Source organism: Sus scrofa, chromosome 4 (genome assembly GCF_000003025.6).
Source record: "Sus scrofa isolate TJ Tabasco breed Duroc chromosome 4, Sscrofa11.1, whole genome shotgun sequence".
NCBI classification, from domain to species: domain Eukaryota; kingdom Metazoa; phylum Chordata; class Mammalia; order Artiodactyla; family Suidae; genus Sus; species Sus scrofa.
The window spans coordinates 74,155,396-74,160,692 of NC_010446.5; the positions used below are offsets into that span (position 1 = coordinate 74,155,396).

The window sequence follows — 5,297 nt, forward strand, 5'->3', positions numbered from 1 at the left end:
CTTTGATCAAAGACCTGGGAGGCAGGACCTCTCTCCCTAGATCCCCCGCTGCCCGGCCAGGCCTGGGCGGTGCTACCTTACAGGTATCTCCCCGGGAAGGGGGCGGGCTTGCTCCCCTGCGCAGCCGTAGCTCAGGCGGGGATCCCGGAGATCCCAGCATCCTGCGCGGCCGCCCTGCCCTCAGCTCTGCCATCTTGGACCGACCTGCTGGCGTGGCTACTTACCAGCAGCACTCTGGTCTGAAGGGCCCGGGGTTCGGCCTCTGGACATGACAGCCTGTGAGGAAGTGAAACAGACTAAGCATAGAGATGAAAAAAAGGTTAGACTTTTTTATTACCCAGATTCTACTTTTATTTCCGAGGAGTTGTTCATGGGTTTTGCGGTGATGATGGGAGGCCCCCAGAGAGCTGTAGGGTCAAGTTGATGACTTGGGTCTGGTGTTGGCCTTGACAAATCAAACTGAACACTGGTGTTACTTGCCTGGGAGTCAGGAAAGGAGAACTAGTGCACTGTTACCCTTCAAGGGGATTTTGCTGAGCATTTTCCGCAGTCAAACTCCCCCAGAGTCCCCCGTTTTCTTCCACAGCTCAGGACGGGCGCTGCTCCCCCAGGTGTGCTGACTGCTGCCCCGCAGGCCTGAGGCTGAGCAGTCGCAGGAGAGCTCAACTAATTCCAACCAGTGCCTCGCAGGCCTGGGGCTTAGCATTCACCTAGGAGTACCATTAATCTGCAGCCTGTGGCGGGTACTGCTGAGCTCACACCCTACTGAGCACCTGAGGCTGGGAGAAGTCACATTCCCTGCGCCCAGAGGCGGCCAGCACCCATACAGCCAGACCCCATCTAGGTCAAAGTCGGAGTCTCAGCCATCACCCTTCCCCGTCTGGGTGGAGGACCACAGCAGGAGGTGGCTTAGATGTTTCAGGGGCCTTGAACTCTCCTGAGGACCCAGAAGCTGCAGGAGAGTCCTCCCCAAAGCCAGCTCCCTTCCTAGACCATTCTGTGGGTGGGGTGGCACCCACATGCCGGCCAGTGCACTTTGCAGGGAGAACTCGGTGCCTGCCTGGGTCCAGATGATGGCAAAGAAGGTCTTATTGAAGCAGGTTTGGACTTATGCCGATCAGAAAACTTGGCTCACCTCCAAAAGGTCCACAGAAATCATCCCTAACTTTCTCTATCCAGGTGTCTTCTAAACTATAAATTCTGGAGTTCCCGTCGTGGCGCAGTGGTTAACGAATCCGACTAGGAACCATGAGGTTGCGGGTTCGGTCCCTGCCCTTGCTCAGTGGGTTAACGATCTGGCGTTGCCATGAGCTGTGGTGTAGGTTGCAGACGGGGCTCGGATCCTGCGTTGCTGTGGCTCTGGCGTAGGCCGGTGGCTACAGCTCCGATTCAACCCCTAGCCTGGGAACCTCCATATGCCGCGGGACTGGCCCAAAGAAATAGCAAAAAAAAAAAAAAAAAAAAAAAAGACTAAACTATAAATTCATCAAAGGATGTCAGTGTTTGAGGGAACAGGCCTCCCAGGGTGAGGCTGGCAGTACTGAGTATCTCCTGGAAAGTATTCAGGGTGCATTTGTGTCCTCTGGTGAACACACAGTGTTGTGCTGGCTCCACTGTACAACAAACAGGAACAAAAATAGAAGCCCCTCTGCCACTGTTCCCGGGTTAGTGGTGCTTCAGATCATTTCCTTGAAATGAGAACTACAGCTCTTGAATAAACTCATATTACACTGCAGAAGGCCCTTCTGGCATTGTTCTTAATTTTTAAAGAACAGTGTAACTAAGAATTTGGGGGAAGATAAAAGATAATACTTTTCCAGGACTAATAAGCAAAAAAAGATTTTAATCATATCAATTTCATAATTCAATTTGAGTATTTTTTTTCTCCTGCTGTAATGGAGACAATTTTTAGAAAGAAATTGGATGTATGCAACCAAGACAAAGAACATTTTGAGGCAACACACATCTGTGGCTACTGAGTGCCTGTTTTGAATTACATTTAAATTGCCTGAAGAGCATTTGGCAAATGGAAAATTTTAAGTTGGTTTAAGCTTTTCCATGGACAATTTAGGTTTTGTACTGTTATTGTTATATCTGTGCTTTTGCATTCAAATCTTTTCAACCAGCATGGAAAAGAGAAAAACATTGTGTTAAAGGCTTTTTAATGACATAGTAACTCCTCTTGACAAACAGTGGATCTGTTCCATTATCTTATCTGCCAAAAAAGAAATCTTCCAGGAGAATAATATGTGCTTAATCATGAAAGGCTTCGGCTTTGAAAGCTTCAAATGATAGAATCAGCAACAGAAATAAGTACTCTACATCCCCAAATTAGATGTGTTCTTTTGATTATCTTGCAGTAACATCTGTGGTAACAATACTTTCTGGAAACCACTGCTGATAGACTCAAATAGCTTTACTAAGTTGGCCTGGTTTGTCAAGTAAAAAAAAATTGGCCCTCCCCTCGCCATGTGCCCTTTGGCCTTGCTGCCCCGCCCCGACCCCAGGCTGCCGTGAACACCGACTCCAGAGCACAGCCGTCCCCTAATTCTCATAGCTCCCCATGGAGGTGACTGTAACCCATGTGCACAGGGGCCAAGCAGCTCCAGGGAAGCCATTGCTGCTTTAGCTGTAAACAAAAGTCAATTTAGAACACACACCCACTAAGGAGTTCAGCAGGTGGCTCAGCGGGTTAAGACCTGACATAGTATCCATGAGGATGCAGGTTCGATCCCTGCCCTTGCTCAGTGGGTTAAGGATCCGGTATTCCTGTGGCTGTGGTATAGGCTGGCAGCTGCAGCTCCAATTCGACCTCTAGCCCGGGAGCCTCCATATGCAGCAGATGCAGCTGTAAATAGAAAGGAAAAAAAGAAAAAGAAAAAAAATGTACCCACTGAGAGCAAATGTATTGTCCTGTTTCCCTGCTTCTAGACAACTCTTAGTAGAGCTGTTCCCCAGGCCGGGCTACTTTGCAGAGGAGAGCTCAGGCCCAGGAGCTGTAAAGCCCATGTTACCTGTGTTGGCGGGATCAAGGGCAGCACAAAGACGTGGTCCTCTGGCAATGCCTGAGGTGAGTGGGAAGTGCTATGATTCGACCTCTTCAGGAAATGCAGCCTCTTCTCCTTCCCCACTTGTGGGGTTTTGTCCTGTGGGTTGTGAATTTATTGCATTGGCGTTAACATTACGATGCCAGAAAGGACAGGCTCCATTTGGATCAGCATCAGGGTTGGTGTGTTTGTAGAGGGTGGTCTGCTTATTTGGGGAGGGGGTGAGTGGGGAACCTGATGAGGGGAATATTGAAATATCCAAGGTTTGGATTCAGATGTGTTCTGGGTTGTCAGACAGCTGACAGAGGGTAACTTTCTGAGAGATGTTGAACTGTGGGAGGCTGAGGAGAAAATCTGAGAATTTCCATGTCGCTGCCTTAGGACTTCTCATTCCTGGCCCTGCCTCCGTCTCCACATGGGAGAAAGCGTGTTGTACAGCAGAACTAGAAGGAAGCGCTCACCTTCCAGAACCACTAAGTGCTCTATTATTCATGCGCCACATCAGCCTGGAGAGACACAAAAAGCTGTCCTATATCTTGGGTGAAATACTATCGTTACCGAGACAGAATCAGGGGACTTGGTTTCACAGTGTATGAAAAAGTGTAGAAATAGAAATAGAAACCCCTGAACAAATGATTTCATCTCAAAATAAATTTCATATACTCCTCCTCCTCCAAATAAATAATAATAATAACATAATCAAAATACAACCAATGTTACACATGAGAAAGATGGCGTTATTCTTATGCATGTCTCATTGGTAAGATTTGCTGTAGTTTCACAGAAAAGAACTTTAATATAAAATCCTTCTGATAGCATATTAGGTTTTTAAATACCATACAAAATTTAGCATTTGAGTATGCTCATATGTGTTAAAAATAAGTTCACTTGACTCAGAAGTCATTTACTTATGTGTAATGCATGGGAAAGAGCTTAATGATGGTAACAGGGCTGCTGTTTTCAACAGCTGTGACAACAGAGTCATAAGCTGATTTTATTTGGTCTGTGTGACCATCTAGATGTAGAAAGATTCCACCCCAACTTGGGGAAAATTGTATGGCTGGCTATTCAAAATGAAGGGAAACACATTTTTTTTTAAAAGGATGTTAATAATAGTGCAAATGCCTTTTCTATCTGAATTTTGAAAAGCAGAATAAAAATGAAACTCACTAGAGGTATTTGTGGAAAATTTAGATGTTAAAAACCTGACTTAATTGACTGAAAAACAAAGACTGCTGAAGTGACTATGACTCAAGTTGGGGGTTATTTTAATTAAGAAAGAGCTAGCAGTCCTAATGATTTGAAGGAAACCATGTAATTCTCTGCCCTTGAACGGGGCTAATATGGCTAACTGCCAACAGTTGTGCCTTACTGCAAATGGGCATTTTAAGCTATACTTCACCACAAGGATTGTAAGGCTCAATTGAGTCTATCGCAGTTTGGTTGTATTTTTCTTGGTTGCCAAAGAAGCCGATCACAGAGTCCTCAAATCAGTAGTTAGAGGTCAATTTGATATGAATGCTAAAATTATCTGGGCTAACCGTATTGCATCCCAATTATTTTGATAATTGGACTTGGGTGGATTTTGTGTTGATAGAAACAACTGTGCTCCAATTACCCTGAAAATCGTTGATCTCAGAAGCTGTACAGACATGTGTATTCTCGTCTTGCTAATCACACTAAAGGATCAAGAGAATTACTGAGTTGGAGCTTGTCAACTCCAAGGTTCTGAATGATACAGCTGTCTTTTTCTCTAGATTCCCAACTCTCAGCCGAAAAATCAATTAAACATATTTCCTAGAAAACTGTTCTGGGGAGTTCCCATCATGGCTCAGCAGTAACGAACCCAACTAAGTATCCATGAAGATGGAGGTTTGGTCCCTGGCCTTGCTCAGCGGGTTAAGGATTTGGCGTTGCTGTGAGCGGTGGTGTAGGTCGCACAGGTGACTCAGATCCCACATCGTTGTGGCTATGGTATAGGCCATCCCCTAGCCTAGGAACTTCCATATGCCACAGGTGCAGCCCTAAAAGGACAAAAAAAATCAAAAACAAACCAACAAAAAAACTGTTCTGACTAAAGCAATGGAACTAGTTCCCTGCTTATTGAACTGACTTAAGAAAAATGCTGAACATAACTCTGCTCCCTGTTTTTCTGTTGTTCTCCAGTACTGAAAGAGGGGACTATGTTAAGGCCATGTTAAAATGCCTCACAGGTATTAACCACCACCCCTGGGTATGTGGCTGAGGAAT

At 45.7% G+C, this 5,297-nt stretch overlaps 1 long non-coding RNA gene across 1 annotated transcript; it reads left to right on the forward strand.

Annotated features, from left to right (window-relative positions):
- LOC110260290 lies at nucleotides 216-4,888 on the forward strand. The gene is made up of 3 exons (XR_002343312.1): nucleotides 216-319; nucleotides 2,932-3,070; nucleotides 3,429-4,888. It is a non-coding gene; the product is annotated as an uncharacterized LOC110260290 (long non-coding RNA).